This window comes from Lethenteron reissneri, chromosome 35, assembly GCF_015708825.2.
Source record: "Lethenteron reissneri isolate LAM-NWPU_2019-01 chromosome 35, ASM1570882v1, whole genome shotgun sequence".
Classification (NCBI taxonomy): domain Eukaryota; kingdom Metazoa; phylum Chordata; class Hyperoartia; order Petromyzontiformes; family Petromyzontidae; genus Lethenteron; species Lethenteron reissneri.
This window is the reverse complement of record NC_083813.1, coordinates 879,248-891,158: the sequence shown is the minus strand read 5'-3', so window position 1 is coordinate 891,158 and position 11,911 is coordinate 879,248. Positions and strand designations below refer to the sequence as shown.

General features: G+C 46.9%; 1 pseudogene; it reads right to left on the bottom strand.

Annotated features, from left to right (window-relative positions):
- Window positions 1–2,874: 2,874 nt before the first annotated feature.
- Window positions 2,875–8,418, bottom strand: LOC133350759 (chymotrypsinogen B-like; annotated as a pseudogene).
- Between the last annotated feature and the right edge of the window lie 3,493 nt (window positions 8,419–11,911).

Here is an 11,911-nt window from a genome sequence, read left to right as displayed (position 1 = left end):
CGTTAGATTCATAGAAATCCGGAATCCCCAAAGTGTGTGCATCCAGTACGGGCTGGGTCGTTGGTATGTGCACTCGTCGTGTCTGAAACCTTATTTCGAACCATGCACTGGCCTTTCATCCCCACTCGCTGACCTGCCGGGGTCTGATGTGCCTGACGTGCCACTTGCCTCGCCAATTGATCCCCAGCGGGGACGTGTTCTACCCCCTGCAGACACACAGGCCTTGAAGAGCGTCGAGTCCCCTGACGAGCAGCCTCTGACGAGACCTGTTCTATCCACGGAGGAAGCTGAACCCGCTCCTCTGCTACCCCCTCCTGCTGAACAGTCGGCGAGACTACCACACTCCATGGGAGGAGAGGGACCAGTGTCGCGCACGCATTCGAAATCACTCCCATTTCGTTAACGCCGTTGCCATGTTGTGCCTGTAACCCCTTCTATTATGCCGCGCTTCGGTTGGTGCCCTAATGTTGCGTTGCTTCTGTATTGCACATTGTTCCGTGCCCTAATGTTTCACCTTCGACCGCGCGTTGTTCGGCGCCCTAACAACCTTACCTCGTTATGCGTTATTGGCGCCCTAAATGTTTAGTCGCAGGGGTTGGTACATCGCCCTTTTCTCAGCCAAGACGGCTGACTTTTTACACCGGGGGGGGGGGGGGGTGATGTAATGTGAGGTTACACCTGGATGATAATGATGGGCTCTGCCAGCCTCAGCCCACAACCAATGAGGAGTAGAGCCAGGGGCGTGACCCTGGAGCTGTACAGTGGCTTCTGGAAAGTTCCAGGGGTGTGGGTGAGGATTGGCTGCGGGGCATCACGTGGGCCAGGGATTAAAAGGGGCAGAGAAGGACAGCACGTGGTCAGTGTGCGGAGGAACGAAGGGGGAAGCCACGCTGGTGCCATGGTCCGGAGCCTGCCATGTGGAGGGCCGTAGCAGTCTGTTTCTTTCTCTCTTCCTCTCACGCTGTCTGCCAACAGCGTGAGGGAGCAAGATAAGTAGAGGAACGGATGTAGTGAGAGCTGTGGACGAAACTTAAAAAAGAATTCTGAATTCCCGACGTTGTCTCAACGGGGTTTATTACACAAGTTAAGTCGCTCAAAGTGACAGAGCTGACCCTTGGAGCAATATTTCTGCACCTGGCACCTCAAGTGAAATGCACCTGTCACCTCAATAACCATCAAGATTCAGTGAAACCTTACTGAAGCATGATAATAAAAACAAATCCTGGTGCCTATGGACAGGGCCATATTATCCAATATGTGCAGGAGACACTGTGGACACTGCTTATTGAATACATTTTCGCTTATATCTTTAGGCTTACCTTCTTTTTTTAATAATATTTAATAAAATCTGCGTATCAGTAGATACAGCACGCTCCTGTCAAATTAGGGCACAGACAATAATGAGCGTATCAATAACATTTGTCCAGCGGCTGGACAAAGTAAGCCTGAAACAAGTAAGATAGGCAGCAGTACCAACTTAGAAAGTTATCACTGAAGGCCTACGAAACAGAAGTGTGTCGGGCCTATAAGAACCTTAATCTGGCCCTGCCTGGGGACCATCTTAGATCAGACCCTCAGCTTCCATCAACACCTCCAAAACACCGGAAATTAACATGGGTTCGAGGGTCAACAATCCAGAAGCTTGCGAGAACATCATGGTTGAAGGAGTGCTCAAACCCTTCGAACCCATACCTCGTTCCAATCTATCGGCACATTATTTATCCCCTTAGACTCTTAGAGTGATAAGTGGTGCCCTAAAATCCACCCACTCTCATGGCTGCCAGTGTTATCAAACAGTGTCCTTTCTGTCATCAGAAGACATTCAACAATATTTTGAGAATATGAGAAGATCATGGCTGATCCTGAACTCTTGCTACACTAGGATATTGTCAAACGCCAAATCTATGCCTTGAAGTCCACAATTTCATCCTGGAACCATGCCTCTGCGCTGTCATCAAGCTGAATGGACGCTAAAAGTAGTTGGCAGGAACATTAGTACACCTCAACTGTACTTTCCAAAAACCTGATCGATGATGCAATAACATAACCTTTCTGGATTCTATCTTCAGTGGAGATACTGGATCACATCAAACCTTATCTGTACATTACTTGGTAGATTTGGTCAACGACTACATAAGTAGAGAATTAAGGAGGTACCGATTTACGGATGTGGCAAAGTGTCCGTTAATGAGCCACATCGCCAATATGCGCACTTCCCGTAGGAACTGGAGCAATCCATCTTGGTGCCCCAGAAGCTATCAACTGACTATCTCACCTTACTATACATAGAACAGTAATCAATCGTTGCTTTTGAATTTCCATACACAAGAAGAATTTTAAAGGTTAAGGTGCAATCCTGCTATTGGTTCCTTGCTCCCTCCAATGCTGGCGAAAGGACCTCCAACATAATGTGCTCTTGAAGATATTTGGACTACTCTTGCACGCTGATATTTGGGGGAGATGGGCGTACTCTCACTTTACCCCACCACATACAACCTGCCGACCGACTAACTGTAGTATACTTATTTATTTAGTTTGGTTGACAGAAGCGAGGGGATTAAGGAAATTTGCTGCATTGTTTCCGCTGGCGTGCCAGGAGATGAAGTCAACCCGGTGACCTCTGGATGGCAAATCAAGTGCGCTAACCATTACAATACAGCAGCTCACCGAGTTTATCAGTTTTTAAATGTAATGCTTGTTGCTTGGCGTTTTTATATGTGCTGCAAACCAAGTGGTTGCACTGATGCAAAACCATGATTACAACAACCCAAGTACATATATATATATATACACACACCACCTTAATAACACACATATTATTTAAGATGATATACTTTATTGAGAAATTAAGGCAAACACAGAGGTTATTCCTGTCTAGTTGGCAGTCATGGTCTGGTCGATCCAACTGCGCAGGGCGGTGACACGTGCGTACACGCCAGGCATGGAAGTGGAGCACGAGCTGCTGCCCCACGACACGATCCCCATGAGGTTCCACACGCCGTTCTTCTCGCACACCAGGGCGCCGCCGGAGTCGCCCTGTGGAGAAGACACGCAAGGTGCACAGCCACAAGCGTATCAGAACGAGCTTTGATGTCGAGACGGAATAAAGTAGAATCGGCCTACCCATTTTTGACAATGAAGATTGAGTTATGTATAGATACACTTCACTTATACAGTTGCGTAGGTCTACAATAAATGTATATATTATTTTTGTGCATCATGCATAGTCATATTGAGCTCTCAATAATTTACATTTGATGATTCATCGTCATCATCACGATTCATGCGCAGAGAGCTCGGAAGTATCCACTGCACATTTCGTCATTTGTTTTGACTTTATTCTGTCTTGTGTCAAAATACTCAAGTAGTGCCACATCTTTCTGGCACCAATATCTCATGTCGTCGTCAAGCCATTCTCTTTCAGGTCTTCCTCTCTATCCAGTTCCTTACATTTTTTGAATAACATATGTGTCCAAATATGATAGTGCTAGTTTCCTTCTCATCATTGCCTGCATCAGGTCTTATTCTACGAGCAACGTTCGTCACTCGTTGGGTCCAGCATAGATGCAATATCTTTCTGTAGCAATACATTTGATGATTAAAAAGATTATATTTCCATTTAAAATTAAGCATCAAGGCTCATCCAAATCGAATTCATGTATGGCACCTATATGCTCAATAAGAAGTGAGCCAAATTCATGGACTTTTCTCTGGACTGCTCCAAATGCTATCTGCGCATGCTCCAGATGTACCTTTGCGCATTTTTGTCATGCACCGAGAAATGGAAATTTTACTCGAATATGATAGAAATCTTGAACAATTCCTGTGGCACTAAACTCAATAAAACAACCCTGTAAGGCCTGAAACCAAGCTGTGCGTCAAAACACTAGCAAGCACTGCTGCAAACCTTTAACGTACTGCTCGGAAGGCCATCCTGGTAAATTGGAAAGACCACGAACCCCCGTCATGGAAGCAGTGACGAAACACGCTCCGAGCCCTTACAGGAACCTAACATTTAAGCCACAAGCTCAAGGGCAGAAAGCGGGAGTTCGAAGCCAGATGGTCTCTATTCCTACAAATCCTAACGTGAATTGCGCATGTAGGGATGTCAGGGGGAGGGGATGGGCGTTTGGGTATCACATCCCCGCCCCCCGGGGATAGACAGGAATTAACCACTGCTCTAAGGGACTTACACTGATGATAAGTTCACTTGCTGCGTGTAGGTTACTTTACTTGAAAAATTTTGTTGTGGGCACTTTCCCCCCCCCCCACCCCATTTTTATTTAACTTCCCCCCCCCCCCTTCCTTTGTGTGCGGAGCAGTGAGCCAATCTTCATCGCTTCCCAGAACCCAGTTAGCACTGAGTTCAAGATTTGGTCCGCAGAATTTATGTTCCCCCCCTCCTTCCAATGTTAATTTCGTGTTTTTTTTTTTTTATCAGACTCTTGTCAAAAAAATATGAAGTACCAAAGTATGTTTCAAAGTTCAGCCCTATGAAACTGTAAGAAACTACTTTCTAAAGCTATGGTTTACTTTCAAACACTTTTATTCTTTACAAGATAGGCTCATAACCCCCACCACTCCTCAAACCTCCAACCTTCTGGTGTAGGCATGAAATGCTAACTTCAGATACAACAACTTTAGCTACGTAATGAAATGCCGTTAACGTTTACCATGCAGGAGCTGGCTCCAGCACCACCAGCGCAGATCATGACGCTGGTGATGACGTTCACGGTGCCCCACTTCTGCTGGCAGGTGACGGTAGGCACAATGGGCAGAGCGGTCTGCTGCAGGATGGGAGGCGTGTTGAAGGCTGTGAACGCACACATAGAAGAATGGCAAAAAACATAGAATAATGGTTAGATCATATCTTTTGAGGTAACAGATCATATCGTTGATAATATTTATTAATAACTTATTTGGCAAAAATTCATCTCAAAGTGGTACAGACCTACTAGCTGTAGGAAGTCCAAATGAATACTCTGCACAAAGTAAATTGTGTTAATTATTGGTCATCGATGCTCACCGGAAGAGCGGACCCTGCCCCAGCCGGAGGTGACACATTGCATGTTATCATCAAAGACATCCGAGGAGGCAGGCAGGCAGGTGGGGGAGACACGGTCCACGATCTGAGCGGGCTGAGCCAGCTTCAGCAACATGATGTCGTTGTTGATCTTGGATTAGTCCCACTGCTGGTGAGTAATGGCCTGTGTGCGCAAAGAGAACGAGAAGTTTGAATACCTTAAACTCACTACATTTGTTTAATTCAGGGTACTTGATAAATACACTCAATATCTGTTGAAAGTCATCCATTTCTATGTCTAGCAAGTTGCAGGGATTGTTCATGAGGTTACTTCATAGCTCGTGAGTTTACCTTAGAGACGACAAGAGACTGGATGTTCTCGGTGTTGGAGTTCCTGTCGTGCTCGCCCAGGACGATGCGGTCAGTGGACGGGCTGTGAACACATTTAAGAAAGCCCAACAATTATTGATTGAAAACGAGATTCTGCTTCGCTTTAAATGAGTTAAAAATGAGCGGTGCTAAGCTAGCGCAGTGAATCCTGCATGCGCTTACTTGAACTCGCAGTGGGCAGCGGTCACCACCCACGAGGGGTCGATGAGGGAGCCACCGCAATAGTGCCTCCTGGTGGAATCCTGTAGTGGCAAGACGCGACAGAATTGGTGTTGAGTCGCACTCTGGGACACGCGTAGCACACTTCACATACCAAACAGCAGTTCATTCGGGCCGACTTTCACTTGTGTTGTGGACACTGCGATACGATTCATGTCAATGTCGACTCACGATATTCTAACATTGAGCACTCACCTGCAGGGACACCTGCCAGGGCCAGGAGCCCGACACCGCATCCTCGCCATTGACGATGCGGGAGTTGCCAGTGATGACCGGCTTGATGGCCGGGACACCGCACCCTGTGATGTGTAAAGAACACGATGATTGGTCGTTAACATTACAGAATGCTCCTTGCATGAATTTCCTACAAAGTTAACACTTTATATAGTGAAGGTAATATACAGAGTGTGGAGGAGCTCGGTAAAGCAACGGCTTGGTGGGGCATTTCATCCGGCAGTGGATAGATTATGGCAAATGATGATTACAGGGTGTCCATGTATACAAAATTACGTAATTATACTTAGTACTGTTAGCAAGGTGGATATAAACTGCAGTGTACACGGACTTGATGGTTAAAAACATTTACTTTTCAGATGCATCCTCATCTTTAAATGAATGCATCAAGTGCGCAGTGTTACTTACTGAAAGTTGGGAAACTAAAGACAGATTGGTATTTCCAAGCGCACGAAGGAAGCTTTAAGTAATATTAATTGTCATAAGCGTTAAATTTTACAAATGATAAACGTAGTATTCATGCCTTTATCGCATGTACTAGTTATACTTTTGCAACTGCATGCTGTATGTTCGCCTTTTAAGTATTAAGATAACTGAATTATGTTAAACTACTAATATTGAGGACTGCAATGCCATACACGATAGGTATTTCTTATTTGTAATATCCAAAATCTTACCTATTAACGTCATTTTTTTCTGTCTGTCTGTGTGTCTGTCTGTGTGTTGACAAAATTTGCTAAGGATTTGGCTCGCGAACCATGGGGTATACGTGTTTAAAAAGTAACCAGGTACCAGCGCTATTCTGATGTTGCATCTGTCAACTTTAAAGTAGTTTACTTAACCATTTAGTACCATTTATTATTATTTATTTTCTTACGCCGATGAGCGCTCGCCAAAGCACGCATTTTCGCATGCGCAACAAATCTGACCAGGGGTTGTTCCTAGAAAATCACAGTCGGTATGCACTGTTGTAGTGATAGTAGATACTGCTATCGAGTCGGTAGATACTACTACAGTCAGTGGCTACTGCTATAGAGTCAGTAGATACGACTTTAGAATCAGTAGATACTGATATAGAGTTAGTGGTTACTACTATAGTCAGTGGATACTACTATAGTGTCAGCAGATACTACTATAGAGTTAGTAGTTACTATTAGAGAGTCGGTAAATACTACTGTAGGGCCAGTAGATACTACTTCGGTCAGTAGTTACAACAGTCAGTAAATACTACTAAACAGTCAGTAGCTACTATCGGCTCAGTAGATACTACTGTATAGTCAGTAGATACAACTACAGAGTCAATAGATACTACTTACTCTGTTGTATGTAGGGTGTGTAGGTATATATACCTACGCGGGGGTAAAAATATTTTTCGAGGGGGGAAGTCGACAATTTTCGGAAATCTTAAATATCAACTATTTACCCCCCCCCCCCCCCCCCCCCCCCACTTTCTATGACTTTTTCGACTTCTGCATGACTCTTATAATTTTGTTGGTGGAGAAATGGACAAACGGCCCACCGGGCTTTCAAAATAGCTGAGTGTTTGTGTATGTATATTTAATGTTTTTTAGAGATGTTTTAAAATATATTTCTTGCCAGGGCAATGCCAGGCACTTCCCGCTAGTTAAACTATAAAAACTATAAATCTTTATTTTACCAGGTAAGGGTTCACTAAGCTGTCAGTTTTTTCAGATATCAGCTGGACACGAATGATAGCTCAACGAAGTCGCTTATCACGTGGAAATTTATAGCAGCCAAATACTCAAAACTCATGTTTCTAATGTGGAGCGACCTGGACAAAAATCCACACCAGCATGGGGAGAGAGAGAGAAAACACGCAGACTCCAGATATAAAGCAGGCGTCAGGGTCAGGATCGAAATCACGATCGACTGTATACCAGTCAAGTGGGATAACATCGCACCACCATTGAGACCTTTAGTTTGAGACACCTCCTAAGACGAGTGCCCCTCGTTTTAAAAATGTCAATTTTTTTACATTGGAAAACACATTATATTGTTTAACATTACCCCTGTTAAGAAAGCATCTACAAAAAGCATCTAATGTAATTTCACTGGCAGTAGGTTCTGCCAGTTCTAACAATAGCTTGCCTGCATGATGAGCATTTTGAAGATAGAACGTTAAAGATGCACATATTCCCTATCTGTCATGTGAATTGGGAGATTTATCAAAGCATTTGATAAGTTCTGTAGCCAATTGTGAGTACACCATGTCTGTACCTTTACATTATTATCATTCTAAAATGATTGACAGGAAATTACCCATGATTGTCAACTAAATCCCTGATAATGGTATACATTTTATGATTATTCTCTCACATTAGAATTGCCTGAAAATATGTTTGTTCTTATGAAGTCCTAACAAATACAATTGAACTTTTAAAGTGTAAATGTCCACTTCTTACCACGCTGCGCGCGACTCCCATTTTACTTTGTGAGTGTTTGAGTTCAACAGGTGTGTGACGGCAGTAGAAACCTCACCGAAGGCGGCGCCGATGAAGGCTGAAGCAGGAGACGAGCCAGAAGAGAGACATTGCTACTTTGGTAGACGGTGCTGGACCTCTGATGTTGGGCAGCCCCTTTTATACAGAAAATCTACCGCTTGGCAGCGAGTTTAAACCTTTATTTCGAGTTCTAGCGATTCTCCTTGCTCTTGGATGAGCAGTGGAGTACTAGTGCCACATGCCACTAATCTATGTCTTCCCATGAACAAACTATATTGTAAAGGCCAGCTGAAAAACACACGTAAGGATATGGAGCAACACATTTTCTTTCACACCCTTTGGTTAAAACATGCCACTTTGGAACTTGGTGTTCAATGAAGATCAAACTCAGGAGTTCAAGACAGTTGTTTTGTGAAGGCTAGAATTTACATTAATGGGAACAGATGAATCAACATTTTGAGGAATAATGTATTTAATATAACAAATGTTTACTTTATCACCAGTAATGAAACTGAATCGTACAATTAAAATCATTTTTAAGACGTATAGCTCATCATTATTTGTGGGTTTTTATACGAGCAGCTAGTGACTTGAGTTAAATTCCCAGTTATTGCTGCTATAAGTGGTGAGTGACAACTGAATCCACCCTGTCCATACCCTGAACCAATAAGTCTTGTCACCACACCTCTCTGCCTTGCTCAAGATTGGGAATTGGTGTACTTATGCAATTTGAACTTATATACTTGATTTAGTGATTTCTACTTTGCACACATATCGTGTTTTGTATTGTTTGTTGTAACTTTCTTCCCCCCCCCCCCCCCTACTGAACATCTGACAAAAAATAGACGCATGGCTCATAGTATTCTCATTCACCATCAGAACACCAATTATCAACATATCAAAACCATGTATTATTACACCTCATCAACAATGCCTTACACGCATGGCTTATAATGTGTTATATTCACTAACACATTGAAAACCTTAGATTAAAATATTTTATAAATCCCATTTGAAACGTTTAAATGAGGTGTTGTAAACGTTAAATATTCACAGTGTTGTCAGCACTCGTCAAACCTACGTGTATCGACATAAAACGTCAGCTTGTGAAAGCATACACACCTATGGCTATTGATGAAGTGATAAGACAACAGCTTTGAAATCTAAATATGGATGTGCAGTGGTTATGCAAGTGGGATGAACATCTAGAACAAGTAGGAGTGCATACGTTCCAAATTCATTTCAATATATGACAATAATGCAAATCACGTAACTCAACCAGGAAAGTCTCACACTTTTTTGCAGGAAGGTTCTGCATTGAGATCTTATTCAATTCTATTCATGAATGTATTGCATTTCTGTAGTGACATAAGAAGGGAGGGGCTGCTGTAGGCTCTGGGTTCCCAGGTGGGTCCAGACGCGTAAGCCTCTGGGCGCCAGGCACTGGGTTTCCAGGGGGTCCAGACGCTTTTAAGCCTTTGGGCGCCAGGCGTTGGGTTCCCAGGCGCTTAAGCCTTTTTGGCGCCGCCAACGGGGGGGGGGGGGGGGGGCTGTGTGTGCTCTGTGGGATGTCTGGTGGCGCACACGGCCCCACCCCTCGTCGGACCAGGCATAAAGGGAGAGCTCCCTGGACGATCGGGGCCCAGTTGTAACTCAAGACCCTAGACCCACGACCAGCCATCTGAAGACCCTGGGATGCTGTGAGAGCCAGTGGTGGGACTCTGGAACTCCCGACTCTACGACCTTGTGAGGGCGAGCGTAGCCAGAGTAGAGTGTCTAGAGTATCTAGGCTGTGTAGCTAGGCTGTGTACCTAGGCTGTAACAGAGTATCAGGACTGTTGGAGTGTTGTATTGTAATAAAGAAGTTACATCTACAAGTGTCTCCGGAACCCGTTACATTTGGCGTCAGAGGTGGCAATGGAGACAAGAAGTAAGCCACGTACCTTCAGTCCTGACGGCGATGTTGAGGAGCAAGCGGTGACGGGGCAGCCAACTCGGGCCGACAACGACGCCGCACCGCCGGCTAAGCAGGCGTCCACCACACCTGCCGATCCTCCTCCAGCGTCGGGAGCAGCAATGGAGGAAACGCTGCTTCGCCTCACCGAGCTGCTCCACGCCACCGTCTCCATCCTGGACGACGTGCGTCGCTCACAGGCGGAGGCAGCAGAGAGAGAGGCGGCGCAGCGACCGCGCCATTCCGCCGGCTCCAACACAAACACATCCGGGTGTGTCGTCACTTCTGCGGGGGGAGCAGTGGCCGCTGGGAGCGACGTCACTTCCGGGCCCAGCGTGGGCCATCCCGATGACGCCGCGTCATCAGCGCTGCGTCCCTCACCGCCGGGTGACAGCTGTTGGCAACCTAGCAACGCCGCGTCATCAGCGCTGCGTCCCTCACCGCCGGGTGACAGCTGTTTGCAACCGCCGAGTGAGAGCGCTGCGAACGCGCAGCCAGCTTTAGCCGGGTTGCCAGGCAACGGAAGCTTGGCTCACGTCCAGCAACGCCTGCCGGCACTCAAGGCATTTTCTTCAGAGGGGGGTGAGTGGGCAGCGTTCGAACGCTGGTTCGTCTCTCTTATAGAGACGTCCGGCTGGTCGGAGTATGAAGCGCTCCAGGGCCTCCCGGCCATGCTCGACGACGACTCCCTCACAGCACTCCTTGCTGTGCCACGCGCGAAACGTGCCACGCTCACGGATGCCCTTCATCAGATGCGGCTGATTTATGGACCCCCATCCGAAGCACGTCACCGCTTCGATGCGAGGAGGAAGAAGGCCTCCGAGTCGGCGATGGGGTACCGCAGCGCGCTGCTGGCCATGGCGAAGGTTGCCTACCCTCGCATAGATGAAGACGCTGTGGAGTCACTCGTGCTGCAGAAGCTCATGAGCTTGGCCCGCCAGCTTCGAGTTGCCATGCCGACAGCCGACGACGACGACGACTTCACGTCGCTACGTGCTGCCAGGTGCATCCAAGCACACCTACATTGCGATGAGGACACGACCATCGCCGCCTGCGCAGGCCCACCTGATGCACAAGCCTATGACGTGCATTCGGGGCCTCATCAGGCCTTCGCAGCAACAGAAAATCGCGGATCGTCCAACTGGCGATCCCAGCGAGATCACCACCAGCGGGACCGGCCAACCTCGCGCCAGGACGGAGCGTCCATCGTCTGCCACAACTGTGGCCTTCGGGGCCATGTGGCGTCCGGCTGCCGGGTCCCCCGACGCCGGACTTCAGGACCTCTGGCGCCTCGGCCACCACCGTATCCTCGGCATATCCAGGCTAGTCACGACACCTCGCACTCTCGGCCCCCACTTACAACAAGCACGCACCCTCACACCACACAGGGGGGTCATGCTTCGGAGGAGGGGGATTCGGGCCCATCATTGAACAACCGGGCGCTCGGACCGGGTCAATGGTCCGAGTTGGCCCATAGGGTCGTTGCCGCTGCGGCAGGGTCCTCTGCCGTAGTGGGTTCTATCGAGGGCGTTGATGTTCGTATGTTGATCGATACGGGTGCGTCGGCGACCATCATTTCAGACATAATTTATAACATTTTGCCCGATACATGCCATCCCTTGCAGCCAG